This window comes from Anabrus simplex, chromosome 4 (genome assembly GCF_040414725.1).
Source record: "Anabrus simplex isolate iqAnaSimp1 chromosome 4, ASM4041472v1, whole genome shotgun sequence".
Lineage (NCBI taxonomy): Eukaryota > Metazoa > Arthropoda > Insecta > Orthoptera > Tettigoniidae > Anabrus > Anabrus simplex.
The window spans coordinates 120,171,848-120,188,055 of NC_090268.1; the positions used below are offsets into that span (position 1 = coordinate 120,171,848).

General features: G+C 39.3%; 2 long non-coding RNA genes across 7 annotated transcripts in view; one reads left to right on the forward strand and one right to left on the reverse strand.

Annotated features, from left to right (window-relative positions):
- LOC136872482 (uncharacterized) overlaps positions 1 to 3,230 on the forward strand; it is a 37,397-nt gene extending 34,167 nt beyond the window's left edge. The window contains exon 4 of the long non-coding RNA XR_010859926.2: positions 2,912 to 3,230. This is a non-coding gene — a long non-coding RNA (uncharacterized lncRNA). The remainder of the gene's footprint in view (positions 1 to 2,911) is intronic.
- A 128-nt stretch (positions 3,231 to 3,358) lies between these two features.
- The window catches only part of LOC136872481 (uncharacterized), a 67,320-nt gene continuing 54,470 nt past the window's right edge, over positions 3,359 to 16,208 (reverse strand). For 2 of the 6 annotated variants that reach the window (XR_011018076.1, XR_011018075.1), the window contains exon 5: positions 3,359 to 4,044. This is a non-coding gene — a long non-coding RNA (uncharacterized lncRNA). The remainder of the gene's footprint in view (positions 4,045 to 16,208) is intronic. The other 4 variants (XR_010859925.2, XR_011018078.1, XR_011018077.1 and 1 more) reach the window with 3 other exon arrangements.

Below are 16,208 nucleotides of genomic sequence, written 5' to 3' on the forward strand. Positions count from 1 at the left end.
TGCGGATATTTTGTATGTTATTCAGACCAGTAAAAGCTGCCAAATATGGCTGCCATTGCTAGTTCTAGGGTTAAAACATAATGCAAATTTGGCTTTAATATTTACATCATGTATATTAAAGGCAACAGGATCAGTGTTCTTCCTAGGACCCTTTTAATGGTCACACCACCCTGCTGTTTTACAGACCGCCCAGCTAACATAACATGGAAGCGTGCTAGTTATAATGTTAATACCTATTTGAGTCATTGGGTGTTCTAAGTTAAAATAAATAGTGAGAAACTGTTTATATAAATCTTCATTATTGTCAGCATAATTCTATCAATTACATTGAAGTTTAAATATTTAGCTAGACTATCACGTAGTGTTGTACGAGGGCAGTGTTTGGATTAGCGTGGATTCTCATGCAAGCTCCACATGACTTAACAAACCCGTATAGTACTCCACAGCAACCGAGTGGTAAGCCCCGATGTTACACGATTATAAACAAGCAGTAGAGCACTAGAACTTGAAAATACACTTATGTCTTCTTCGTGAAAATAACACTGAAATAGCTCAATCTTGCAGTTAATGTTTACCTGTTTGATGTTACTATTAATGCCCTGAGGAGGATACAATGAAATGTTATGTTCATTTTCTATCTAGAATTCTCTGCCCGGTTATTCATTCCTGCCACCCAGCTGACGAAAATTTCTGGGGAGAACACTGAGGATGTGAAACTTGTGCGTTCTAAGACCCAATTTTAAGGTTCATATCTAAGAAACTATTTGTCCCAAGACACTTAAGTTATTTGCCTTAGTTCATCAGCAGTGATGCCAACAGCAGTTTATCACATTTAAAAATTCAAATTTCTGTCACAATTTAAAAGTAATTTCTTCGGTGAAAATTTTACCTGTCATAATTCTTCTTGTGTAAGTTAGAAATATTAGTAGATGTAATAAAGACAAGTGTAGCAGAAGGTATTAAAATGGGCTTAGGAAAGAAAATGTTTTCTCCCCCAAAGAATTTGGAGGGGTTTTTTTTTTCTCAAAGCAGTATGGCACTAACAAATACCAAGTTCAGTTGCTCTAGCTCTTATGGTCTCAGAAAAAACTATCAAAAGGTTAAAAATGTTAGCTGGCAGTGGTGCCACCGTGTTTATAAATTTTTGTTGCAGGAACATACTCTTATTTTAATTTTTTAGAATCAGAAAAAGCAGTTAACAGGCAAAAATGTTAATTTTTGGTGACTTGTCAAGTGCTATGAATCCAAAGAGAGTTAGAAATTTCTGAACTAGTGTGAAATGTGGTCTAGTCTAGTTTAGGTTAGGTTGGCATTGTAGTTGTAAAGAAGTTTGTTCATGGTTTCTAAAGCTGGCTTTTGGTCTGTCTAAATCTGCATTTGGTTGATTATGACTAGGGCCTGGATTCTTATGTAATTACATATTCCATTCCTTTACTTGTAGACAACTGAAAATGTCATTGAATTGTAGTTTTGATACGGTTATACCTTTGTTTCATTATACATATTCTTATATTCATGATAATATTATACATTTTTACACATATCTACATGATCACACAAAAAATTTAAAAATTGTGTCTTAGTTTAATTTTCAGACTAACTTATAGGTCTAGTAAAATAGTTGACGAATATCATCACATCAGAAGCCTCCGTTGCTAAGGCAGCAGCGCGCCGGCCTCTGACTGCTGGGTTCCGTGCTTCAAATCCCAGTCACTCCATGTGAAATTTGTGCTGGACAAAGCTGAGGTGGGACAGGTTTTTCTTTGGATACTCCATTTCCCCATCATCTTTCATTCCAGTAACGCTCTCCAATATCATTTCATCTGTCAGTCATTAATCACTGCCCCAGAGGAGTGAGACAGGCTTTGGCAGCTGGCACAATTCCTATCCTCACTCCTAGATGGGGGCTTCATTCCATTCCTGACTCTGTCAAATGACTAAACAGGCTGTTGATTTTCATAGAATATATCTCAATGGCTAAAGGTTCCTTTAAAAGTGGGATTTCTAACCCTTTGTCTTTGAAATACAGTAGGTCTGAATGTCTCAATTGCACTGATCCTTTCTAAGAATCTCTGATGGCTAGGTGCCACTGTGCAGTCTTGAAACAAAATCTAGGTCAGAATTAGAAGGCAGACTATATAAATTATCCAAAACAATTTTACTGTCTCATGTCATAATAAAAAGAATATACAGACATTTTTGTATATTGCATACTTGCCTGGTGTGAAAATGGGGATGCCACAGAAAACAATCTTCAGGGCTGCCGACAATGGGGTTCGAACCCACCATCTCCCGAATGCAAGCTCGTAGCTGCGCGCCCCTAACCACATGGCTAACTCACTCAGTACTACGTTATTTTTAAATGTTTGAAATATCTTGATTTAATTAATACTGTCAGAATTAGAAAGCAGTATACTATATAACTTCTCTAAAGCAACAACGATGACTGTCATAAAATACCGAGTTATTTAAGACAACTTTACTGTCTCATATAACCGTAAGTCATAATAAAAGGCATATACGAACATGTTTGTAAATTTACTGCCTTAATACTTTTACATTTTTTATGTAGGCCTTCATATATTACACTTTGAAATTACATGAAAGTCCAGGCTCTACTTACTGCATCTGATCAATGAAAGTTTCTCTTGAAAGTAATATTTAAGATGTTCTACAAAAGAAAAAAAAATAATAATTTTTGGTATTCTCAAGTCTGTGCCAAAAGCCATTTTATTACTTGTTTTTTTTTTTTTTTTTCTTCAATGTATTAATTGGCATGGTTGAGTATTGTTAACACAGTAAGAGGACAAGAATCAAGAGTGTACTCTTGTCTTTCTGTTCTGTGTTAGCAGTACTTTCTTGCAGGAATCTATTACTAATATTGGTTTATTTTCTTTTTTTTCTTGAACAGGAACGTCAAGCATTCATAGAAGTTTCGACGTAGGGGCTGGACACTTGAAATGAGGTGTTGGACTTAGGGTATATTTTTTAGGCAATTTTTACCTCAAATTTGAATTTTTAAGGCAAAATTTAGCCTGAAAATTGAAATTTCTGCAATTTTTTGATAAATTTAAGGCATTTTTCCTAGCCATATATGTAAAGCAGGAAAAAAAACTAAGTCCAATTTTTTAAAAATAAAACTGTGTACTGTACAAGTATTTCTAGAACAAAAAATTTATTTTAGAATTATTTCCTTTATTAAAGTAGACTTAAGGGGAGAGAACTTTGTCATATACAGAAATAAAAAGCAACTTTAAATGTATTTGTTTTTATTGAATAAATGTAGAACATGTGAAATATTTACTGTAATAACTTGACATGTAAATAAAGTTTTACATACATTTCTTCTATAGGAAACATCCAAAAAAATTAAAGATCACTTACATAAAATTTAAAAGTTCAGTTTCTTAAAGTCTGAATGAAATATTTCATTTTACATCACAATTAGGTTAATGCTATTATAGACTTACAGAATTTTTTTTAATTTTTTTAAGGCATTTACAGCTGCAGATCTTAATATCACAGCAATAAAACCAGCTTTAAAGTGGTTAGGCTGTGTGCATTTACAGAGTTTGAGCCAGACTCAGATTAGCATGCCAAAGCAATCTTGGAGGGGCATGGAAAGTCTGGAAAAAATTCTGCAAATGTACACAGCCTAACCACCCAAAAAATGGTCATTCCTGTGATAATTGCAAATTAAAAATAATCTGAAAGACAATATTACTCATGTCTATATCTTCAAATTATCAGTTTTATGTCTTGAAAAACAAGAAAAATAACTTTCACAAAGAATTAATTCTTCCACTTGTGTAGAAGTTTTTCTTACAGGTTCCTATTTTCCATTAACATGCTAGATCATAAAAGCATTAGTGAAAACTTTTTTTTTTTTAAACAAGCATTTCATTAGAATTCCAGTTCACTCCAAAAGGTACATAATCCTGGATGAATTTTCATACCATTTTCATCAGATCTTCCTAGAAAATTGTAGCTCTATCTTCCAGTAATTCTCCAGCCATAACAATCCTCAAGCCAGCCAGGAAAATACTGAAAATGAAAGCAAATTATTACATTTCTCAAAATTAGAGGTACAGAAAATAGGACAAGAAATTTGGCATAAATACTACTACAACTAACCCTTACACACCTCTACACAGAAGATTGTACAACCTAATTTTTTTCTTTTTTTTGAAGAACCAGGAATAATTTAGGACAGTTAACAAAACTATACCAATTTTTTTTTTTAGCTTAAGACAGAATATTGCTTTTTTGTAAATTAATAGCCTCACATGGTGTATTCAGAATATGACAACTCAACATTCCATTTTACAGACATTTCATAAAACTCAAATTATTTTAAGACTACATAGTGGGTGTCCAATAAACTGGTGGCAAAAAGGCCATTCTAAGCAAATTATGACCCAAACATTTTGGTCTGTCTCCAAATTTAACATAAAAATTTAGTGTCTTTAGGTTAACTGTAACTCTTTACGTAACAGTGGCAAAGTATGTCTATCGTAGCAAGAGGGGCTTGGAGCGAGGCAAGGTCGGTGAGGGGAAGTTGTTGCCTGCCCGGCCATCAGATGACATAGATATTGATTCCCATAGGGAATCTGAAATATTTGTCCTGAATGAGTAAATGTATAATACCGCTGCTAGTCTTGGAAAATCCCTACATAAAGAAATTCCTATTGTTTATCGTTGCAACCTCACACTAGGAATTGGGATTTTTGGACTAGTAATACTGTGTAACCTACCTAGTAAGTATGGAAGATATTGAGTGACTGTTTTGAAGGGCAAAATTTTGAATCAACCCTGGTGTGGAAATATGCTTGAAACCATATGTTAACAAGTATCTGTTAAGCACTGTCCTACATACTGTACGCTGCTCTCGTAATTGCTAGGATGAAGAATGTGACCACAAGAAACAGCGTGTGTCAGTCCAACTTGGACAGCCAGTCTTTCTAAATACATTGAGTCATTACTTGCAGAGTGGATACCAACTGATTAACAAAAAAATAAATTCTGCATATAACAAGTTGGCTGACTAAGTAGTAGTAGTAGTAGTACAGTAGTAGTAAGGAGGTTGCTATCATAACAGCAGCTAGGCTGAGTGGAGGAAAGAACATTTCTCCCACACTCCCACTTAAGCAAAAACTCAAGATTGATATTGTACATGTCATATGGTCCGACAGACATTTGAATGAAGTCTCTTAGTGCATTGGCACTGCCGGTGGCTCCAGTTAGCCTACGCAGTGGCCTCCACGGTATGCACTAGCCAGCGTATTGGTAGGTGTGCTAGGTACCAACTGATGAGCCCACCCTAGCACACGAGGGCGAAACGCTGGCAACCAAGAATGAGTTAGCTGGAAAATTTATAATGTCCAATAACGGACCATTTATATTGGTATTATAAATTTACTCATTCAGGACAAATATTTCAGATTCCCTATGGGAATCAATATCTATGTCATCTGATGACCGGGCAGGCATCAATTTTTGATAATGAGACAAAGTCTCTTAGTGCATTGGCACTGCCGGTGGCTCCAGTTAGCCTACGCAGTGGCCTCCACGGTATGCACTAGCCAGCGTATTGGTAGGTGTGCTAGGTACCAACTGATGAGCCCACCCTAGCACATGAGGGCGAAACGCTGGCAACCAAGAATGAGTTAGCTGGAAAATTTATAATGTCCAATAACGGACCATTTATACTGGTATTATGAATGAAGGAGTGGATGAAGAATGACTGAAGAAGAAAAAACGTTCTTCACAATGCCGAGTTAAGGGATGAAATAAGATAGAATAGAATGAAGCTCCTCACTGACTGATCAGATTGTTTGACAATGTTTATGAAATGAATCAGTCAAGAGAAAAGGCCTTCCTTAAAAACCTATATGTTCCAGGTTAGACATTGGTTTTTCAACACTGCATCCCAGTTTCAGATCTATCGTGCATGTGAACAGTTTTCTCTGCAATATCTGGTCTCCCCTGTCAATTTAATTCCTGTAATACTCCACAGGAGAGTAACAGTACGAGTTTGAGTTATGCAGTTCAAATTTGACTGCTGGTGTTTAGCAATTCTCAGTTTATAGCTGAAAATTGTAAATGGTGTTCTGGGTTTTTGAATTAATACAGAACAAATCTCATCCAATATGGCTCTGATGGTTAGATATATTTCTGAGCCAAAATTCCAGGTTCAAATCCAGCTTAGGTCAGTGGCATTCAACCCTTTTGCAGCAGTGGTCACATTTATGCGCAGCACGCCAGGTGCCTTGCTCCGCAGAAGTCGCATTATTGATAGTCATAGGCATAATTTGGGGGTGGCAGTTGTCAAATATTTTTAAGGAAACCAAAAACCAAATTTTTGTAATATTAGAGACTTAGAAATACATATTTTACAAGTGTTTTACTATTGTTTTTCATTTAGCTCAATGAAACAAAACTGTCTTTGCAATTACCTTTCCCCTCCTTAATTCTAATTTAAGGATCACCAGGAGCAGATCCAAGTAGAAGGGAGTTTGACAGTAAGCCCTAGCAGATGTGAAAGTTCAGCAGGCGTCCAGCATTCGGGGCAGTCACAAAAAATAATTAACCTTACACTTCAAAGGCATCTGAAAGTGCTTCTAGACACCTGAAAGTAAACTAATTAATTACTGAAGACAATCAATATGCTTTATTTGCAGACTAGTTGATGTACCCATGCTTCAAGTAATTCTATACTGTACCGGTTACGACCTGTACACGAGTATTTTTAGTATAAATAACATTTAATTATCACGCGTGATGTTCTGAGCACGCCTGGTTTGTTTACCGTCAGCGGTGCAAGCAAGCGAGTGAAGGACAGCTGTGACGTAGCCACAGGGGCTAGCTAGACCGCCCGCCCGTCACATGTTCCCAGCCTGGCCTCGTATATTCTAGATTCCACGTCACATCTTCCAGATGGTTCGACGGGGAAAATTTTTTAACTCCCGTAATAATTACGCTAGCGGCATGAGCGATATGTCATCTTGTTTGGGATCACCTGAACATCGCAATGCTCAAGTTTCAAGTAAATCCATTGAGGGATTCAGGAGATATTCAGTCAAGCCGTATTGTGACGTAGACGCCCCGGATCGAATAAAAGGAGGGCCCACTGTAGCCTGTTCACTCAGTTACAGCTGAGTAGTCAGCGTGGACACTCTCGCTGCTACTATCGTCGTGTAGTGACAGTCCCGACAACGAACTCTGTAATTTTCTAAGTATTCATAAAGTGAACTTTTATTTTCTTCAAGTGTGGGAGAACGAATTCTTCCAAGTATTCTCAAGTGGACTTGCAATATTTCGAGTGTTAAAGAACATTTTCTAAGTCTTCATAATTGAACTTACAATATTTACGGGTGTTCGAGACTGGAATTTTTCCAATTATTCATGAAATGGACTTGTATTTTTTACGTGTGTTAAACTCATAATTGGACTTGTATTATTTACGTATGTTAAAGAACAAATTCTTCATAAATTGAACCTGCAATACTTGCGAGTGTTAAGAGACTCATTCCTCTATTAAACAACGATTTAAAAACTTTGCTAGTGATGATCTCTGAATGTGCTCAAAATTCCCATAAGCAAAAATTTGTGATTTTGCCGGTACTGGTTCAAAGACTTCTAAACTTTGCCGGTGATGAACTCTAACTTCATTCTACGTCTTTAAAACATAAATTTAGGATTTCACCTGTGTTTATTCAAAGACTTGTACCTTCGCCAGTGATGAACTTTAAATTTGGTCCTAGTTTCATGAGAAGGGACTTGTGTTTTTTTTTGCCAGTACTTATTCAGAGACGAAGACTTTGCTAGTGGTGAACTCTGAAATTATTTATTTTCCTCGTATACAGAAACATATCATTTTACGAGTGTTACATTTTGAAAGTCTTGACGAATAATAACCAGTGTCTTCGCTAATAGGTTAATCACCCAAGGTTTTTATGAACTCAGATCTATCAGTACTGCGAGTGATCTTGGAGACATCAACCCTCTCAGTCACATTGGACTGAGGTAGTAAATGATCATCTGCAACATCACCTGGATCATCGGGGTTCAACCTGGGCCTCGAAAGTTCGAGGCATCTCTACCTTCTACCAACCCAGACAGTCCAGCCGCTTCTGTACGGAGTCTCTGGAATCTTCTGGAACGTGTTCCAACCTGCTCGGCTTGGTGACCTGGAGAATCCGAGCCATATTATAGGACTATGTGGAAGACAACTTATATCTACCTGGAGGTGATGTGCAATTTCATGTCTTATATGAATAAACTCATGTTCAGTCAAAGTCAAAGTTTTCTTGTAGATAGGACCCTACCTCCTGTACCGAGCCCTAGCTACTAGTCACCCAGTTTTTGCCCTGAGAACTATATTCTTACTTACTTTAAAATATAATCTGAGAGTCGGGCTCTTTTACCGGTACAATACTGTGTACTGATTTCTAGGTTAAGTAGTGAACACGTTGTGAGGAAGATTGTATTCAATTGCATAGCGCTTAAATTTACCCCAGAAATGCGACTGGGAAGTCACCATACGTCTTTTCTCATGTGAAGACTGGGTTAGGGAATTTTCAGTGCAATGGCAGGTCCTCTTGCCTACACTCAGTTACAAAGTTGGGAGTTTTCATTATGATGGTAAGCCCACTTGCCTACTCCCAGTCAGAATCGAGTTGAGCAGTTTTCATTATAATGGTAGACACTCACTCCTCACCTGCCTCTTTGCATCTTCAGAAACTGTCTTTGTAGTTTTCCCAACTGAAGTCAACATAGGTCATTACATTGATGTCAGTAGGAATATCCAATTAAAAGCAATGCTATCATATGAAATAATCAAGTTTTAAAAAATCACATTTTCCCACTTTTAACAAACAGTATACGCTACCGATCTAACAGTCCAAAGTTCCAGAGCTGGTATGACCAAGCCACAGAGAGTCGTGAACACTCCTCTAATTATCGAATAGCTGGAATACTGTGATGAACCAGCGTGCTACGGACCAGTAGTATCAGAAAAGTTATGAACCAGAGGAATGGTATGCTAAAGATGAGTTATATCCAACTCCCCAGTTCCTTCCCACCAATATACAGGCAGGCTATTATACTCTGAACGCAGCAGCAATCCCATCTATCCGAGATGGGTGGCACCAGAAGACACAAAGAACATCACAACAAAAAATGGTCAATGTAATGTTGATCAATTTTATTAGGAGCTTTCTATATTGTAGGCATCCACATTAGTTTTCTTCACACTCTGTGATATTAACACATCTAATGTAAAGAGAGTCCTTTCTTTCATGACTCCTCCCGTCTTATTCAAGCAATCATTCCTTTAAGATTTTTTCTCAATTTTATAATTATTTTCACAATTTTTCTTGTCGATATGGACAGATGACCATGTGTGCTTACACGTTAAGACAATCATGACAAAATCCATCGCCAGTTAACATGATTGAACATTATTTCCAGGTCAGCAATGCTCGGCACTGATATGATCTAGACAACTGAAGTCTAAATTTATGAATTCTCTTATTATAGTCGTCCCCCTGCCAGGTGGGGCGGTAGAATGAAATACACAGTATCTCCCGCCTGTCGTAAGAGGCAATAAATGTGGTCCCAGGGGCTCTGAACTTGGAAGGGTGGGTTGGCGACCACAGGGCCCTTAGCTGAGTCCTGCCATTGCTTCCACTTGTGCCAGGCTCCTCACTTATCTATCCATTACATTTTAAGCACCTTCCCCAAAACTACCATTAAAATCAGGGTGAATAAAATTATTTATAGCGTAGACTGTAGTTCGTTATTCCTTATTACATACCGATTTTCATTAAATCCTCTTTACCCATTTTCTCATGGCTCAGCGTTGATATGGACCAAGCAACAAAACTCCAAATTCATGAATATCTATAATAATCATTAGAGTAAAAATGGGTAAGACATAAATGATATGAAATTTAATTCTATACAACTTCAGTTATGTAGTATTTATCAATAGGACCACTAATAAATATTTGAGAGTTGCATTTCGGTCCTTCTCCTAAACTACCATTTCACTCAGCGTGAATAAATTTATGGCCTAGATTGTAGCGTCTTATTCCCCGACTTGGCATCACAATTTTCATTAAATTCTATTCAGCCGTTTTCTCATCATGCAGGTACACACATACAGAAATTATGGAAAATAAAGTGCACTTCCTTGGTACTGCAGACAACCAACACAGAAATTCCATTCTTTTTAAATTCTGAGCATTGTACAGACAAAACTCTTATTTTATATACATAGACAACAGCGGTGGGAAGTTTCAAGTAAAATAATGAAAACAAAGTATGGCCTCAGCTTCCAGGCACAGGCATATTCACGTGACACCACCTAGGCTGCGCAGGTGTCAATTTCCCCGCTCCGTTTTACTTGGCCAGATCGCAATAGTGAACAGAGACTATACTCTGTGGCCTATAGCTGAGTTTTTAATTAATTTTGTCAGGATAAACACCAAATGTGGCACCAGAGATCTTTAACATGTCAAAATCTTAAGACTGAGTGCCAAGGAGTTAGTTTTTTTTTTTTTTTTTTTTTTTTTTTTACAGCCTTCAAAAATCTACCACTACCAGTTTTTGAACCTGTGATCTTGGGATCAAGAAGCTGAAACACTATCACTGATCCACAGATGTCACACTCATTAAACATAAAACAAAACAGGCTCCACAATACAGAAGCCAAATATGTACACAGAACATAATTTACTTCATAGGTACAAATAACTAATCTAGAACACAAAAACTGGATAACTAATTTTTACCTACTTAAACATAAAGCAGAGAAATACTAATTAACAAAATAACACATGTTCTCCACTTAATATGCTCTGTGTACAGTATAAAGGAACGCAATAGCAAACTACCTAACTCCTCACTTTGCTTAGTATGCCTCATCCACTCTCCAGGAACTTGATACGGTGCAGTCAGTGGCCGAGAGGGTAAGTAACCACCCAACCTTCAGGGTGATTACTTCACTGACAATATACGATATGTGTAAAATAAGAGCCAACAAACTGCTAAGTTAGCTTGTGTATTCTCTTGCCACTTCCTCAACAACCTCAGAAACTGCTTTCATAAATAGTCTAAAAATGGACAGGGATGCAAGAAAATAGACTATAAGAAAACAGTCAACTGTGGCTGACAGGTTAGATAAGATTGTGACAGAACTCTTTTTTCAAATCTGAAGCCTTATTGATAAGCTCAGACAAAAAAAAAAAAGTCATCCTAGTGCACACACACAGATGGATCGTTAAGCCTGTACAGAAAGCACAGCAAATGAGTCCCATGCTCAAATGCATGCACACTCCCTCTACATGAACTTAAGGCAGTAGCGATCAGCAAGACATTGATGTTTCAAGTGGATAGTGTATGGCAACATGGGTAGATGTAAGGATGTGACAGAATGGCAAAAAGGGGCAATCGTGCTTGGCCGTGGCCATACGGTGCGTGAAGTTGCTGGATTTATTGCTGTTTCGCTGCAGACTGGTCAATGTGTCTACAAGCAGTGGTGTACTACACGTGGCCGCAAAACAATTCAGAATTGTGGTTGGAAGAAGTATCTGACAGAGTGACCAAAGATGCGTTTCACAGCTTGTGAATCAAAATCACTTCCAAACCTAACAGGAATTGCTGCAGTCAGTGAATGAAGGTCCATCCCAACCTGCTAGCAAGAGAACATTGCAACGGAAACTGCATGCAATGAACCTTTGGGGGTCTGTCACCTCACAAGAGGCCATTGCTCACACAGGCACATAAAGCAGCATGTCTTCAATGATTGAAACTCCAGACGTGTTCATGCAACATTAGTACCATGGTTACCACTTGCATCGTCAATATCTACGCGCAGTATGGCTGTCCTATATTTATTTCTCGCAGATGACTCACCGACGACATGATCAAGCGAAGCACAACACTGTCTTAAGCCTCTAGTTACCTGAGCAAACACCATTGGTCTGCACTGGTTAGGGTAGGGCCTGGACAAGACCACTGGTCTTGACTGGTTAGGGCAAGGTCTGTCTAGGGAGGTCAAGTCACGAATGCTACTTATGGAGCCGCCATATTGGGTCTTTAAGCGAGCGTAACCAAAGGCAAGTGTATTCGAAGTTAGAGGATTTCGGTACCGTACATTGTAATAAAAACAAAATACCAACCAATTTTGATAAAGAATTTAATTGGGCATCTTCTGGCCATGTCTATATAAGTGTATAACACTTAAATGATATACATTCACAGCTATTTGAATAGGAAGATAATTAACAGAGCCTGAAATTCTATTTTATTTTATTTTTTGAGAAACAAGAATCAACAGAAAAGCTCATGTTCTTCTCTTTTACTTCCTTACAACTTGGTCTTACTGTGTTTCTTATATCATCTGTCAAATACGTAATCTTATTGACAGAAACATAGAAAGCTGTACAGCACCTGTGTCATATTATGATTACCGGTTCATGAAATACTGAACTTGAAGTACTGTATTTAAAGTATTAAACGACGGTTGTAATAAATTACCTTCAGCGTTTTCTTTATTAAGAGAGTAATTTCCGATACTGCGTTTGTAAAAGGTTACCCCAGTATGTTGACAAACTATGAATGCCTCTGAGTGGAGTGCATTAAATTATGTATGGTAACTGTTGTTATCCATTCGTGTGGTATTTCTTTCGGTTCTAAGCAAAAATATTCTGCACGTAAACAACAAGAGTGATGTTCTTAGCTACTCTTAACTAGTTTATTGATAACCCATGCAGCTATATAGTACAAAGTGGTGGTGGTGATTATTGTTTTAAGAGGAACTACAACTGGACAACCAACCTCTATAAACACTAATCAGAAGAAAACAAATGGAAGGGGACCAAAACTTCGAACACTGAAGGTATCGGCAAAAGAAAGATGAAGGTCACAAAGTGCGTGGAAATGAAAAACTTCCTTGGCCTCGAATGCGCTAATGCCGTCGAGGTCGGAAAAGAACAAGTGTTGACCAGGGGAGGTCGGATGGGCTTGAATATTGAAAGCAATGTCAAGACTCAGCTAAGGGCCTCGTAGTCACAACTCAAAATAGATTTCCCCCGTGGGTGGGGGCAATAGAACAACCACGGTATCCCCTGCCTGTCATAAGAGGCGACTAAAAGGGGCGTCAGGCTCTCCTAACCAGGGAGCGTGAGTTGGCGACCACGGGGCTCTTAGCTGAGTCATAATATTCATGCATATATTAATAAATAATAATAATAATAATGGTTAAGAAAATTAAAGCCATTTGTAGACACGATTTCATAAGAAATAGAAATTCAGTCACTATTAAATTGAGTTAACCTACAGTAGGTTAGACTATTTTAGGGATTACATTAGGATATTATGTTAGGCTACGGTACATTAAATTACAGTAGTTGGTTAGTGCGAGTGAAGCGAGTGTTGTGATCTTTAAGTATTTGTCCAGCCATATAATGTACTCTATAGAGCATTTAAGATGAATGAAATTTAGCTGTAAATAATAACTACAGTACAGTATAAGACTGCTATTATCAATGCAATTGTTGTAATGATGGCCAGCTGGACATAAATTGTTGGTTTGAAGTTTGTTGTGTTTGTTTGTTGCGATTATAATTGGTAACTGAACAGGAACAAGCATTTCAAATATCTGTGAAACATTTCTACGTTGCATGTAGGGTTAGAATGATACTGTCTGTAGTTTACATGAAAAGAAATGGAATGAAATGGCGTTTGGCTTTTAGTGCCAGGAGCGTCTGAGGACAAGTTCGGCTCGCCAGGTGCAGGTCTTTTGATCTGACTCCCGTAGGCGACCTGCGCGTCGTGATGAGGATGAAACGAGGATGAAGACGACACATACACCCAGCTCCCGTGCCAGCGAAATTGACCAATTATGGTTAAAATTCCTGAACTTGCCGAGAATCGAACCTGGGACCCCTGTGACCAAAGGCCAGCACACTAACCATTTAGCCATGGAGCCGGACACATGAAAAGGAAATTTTCATAAACATCAATACTAGCATTACACATTTCCTGTTACTTTTCTTGCTTGTTTTGAAAGACAATTTTCTTTGGGAGGTTTCCTATTATATGTCAAAGACAGGTGAATTAGGGACTTCGAAAACTGTTGGGATGGAATTCCACTAGAGTAGTTTCCGTCCATCTGCCCCCTTTAGTTCAAATTTCGATTCTTCAAAATGATGCTAGAAGAGAATACACCGGGCGAGTTGGCCGTGCGGTTAGAGGCGCGCGGCTGTGAGCTTGCATCCGGGAGATAGTGGGTTCGAACCCCACGGTCGGCAGCCCTGAAGATGGTTTTCCGTGGTTTCCCATTTTCACACCAGGCAAATGCTGGGGCTGTAGCGCTGTACTTTAATTAAGGGCACGGCCGCTTCCTTCCAACTCCTAGGCCTTTCCTCTCCCATCGTCGCCATAAGACCTATCTGTGTCGGTGCGACATAAAGTCACTAACAAAAAAAAAAAACCATAATAAAACATCGTTCATATAAACATACTGTTATTCAGGAATAATACGAATGTATAACTTCACTAACCTCGCACAAGAAGCAATTATCTGTAGGTTGCCATTTGTCACGCCTACAGTTTTGTACCCATTGAGCTCTCCTTTGCTTATCTCTCGGGAAGCGAAACACTAATTCCGTCAGTTGTCTTATTTTGACAATTTGGTGCGGCGCAGTATCCCGTTTTCCTTCAAAATACAAGTAATAACTCACATCATTACATCGGGCACGCCCACGTAACAACGATATTTGAGACCCAATATGGCCGCTACTGCAAAGGATTGTGGTAGCGTGACCAGACCTCCCTAGACAGACCTTGGTTAGGGCAACGAGCCCTGGACCAAAATTACAATTTTCCTCACCTTACTACACCAGCACATTCTTAGTGGGTTAGTGGTCAGAAAATGAAATACCTTCTTCTGACTAGTTGTGAAAAGCTTAATTAATTAACGATGGACAGTAGCAAAGCCTACTGTATTTTTCTTGATAGGGTAGCACTTCCAGATCTAGACGACAGTGCATCTGTCCATTGTTAATAAAATACACATGTAATTCTCTTACTTGTGCTTTTTTACTCCGCGGGTTGGCAACACTAAGTGCTTCTGATCACTAATGGCAATGACATGACGCATTTTACAACAGCCAATAGCAATGCGCGTAGCCATGCCAGCAATGGAAACCGACGTGCACTACTCTTTGTTAGGTTATAAAAGTAAATGTACTTTTTGGGGTGGGTGGGTTGAGGACGAGCTTGACTGTGCTAACGAGAATACGTACGTGCCTCTCGCTCCGCTGTTCCTCTCCTTGCCAGGCGCTCTGTACTTTCTAAGTGCTAGCCAGGCTCGCTTTCTGTTCTCTTTCAGGATTTCTTTTCAGAACAAGGGTGGAGAAGCTATCTCTTCCAGCGAGACCGGCCGACTATGACTGCAGGAGAGCTGTAGCAAAACTACAAACGGCGCTCATCACTGCGGAAGCCCCCGATCTTCGACACCTGGCGCTGCTGGGGTACAGCTCGTGGGGGAAGCACACCTACAAGGAGACGATTTACATAATCGATCTCCTTAGAGCAATCGCAGAGTTCATCGGAGAGTCTCTCTCCGAGATCAGTGAGGTGATCCCTCGCTGCGCGGTCATCATCCGCCCTAGGGATGCAACCAACCTCAATACACGGCCTGCACAGCACAAAGAGACACTGATGTGCGCCAACTGCGCGGTGGGCCACCCGGCCTCCCGCTGCAGTTGCCCTGTACTGGGCCATGGCACGGGCAGAAAGGAAGGAGGCCCGGCATCATGACCCACCCCCTTCCAAGAGGCCCCCGCCCTGGTGGGCTTGGCCTCATTCTCCAGGATCAGAGACTGGGTATGAGGGACCCCAGGGAGGTGGCGCTGTGCGGCGGGCCCTAGTGGTACTTGACGCATGGCTCCGCAGCTGGCAAGGCCCGTGCTAGTCAAGGCAGTGGCCAGACGGACTGATCCCCTGGCAGATGGAATGGCGAGACGATGGATCATGGCTGGTGCACGATACCTCTTCTCAACTAACACAAATACTGGACCTATCCAGCCCACATCCTTGCATGTGCTATCACAAGATGTCAGGTTTTACATGTAGGCTCTTCTTTTCTGCTTATGTGGTTTTTCCCTGACCCTTCAATACCACACCTTAACACTACC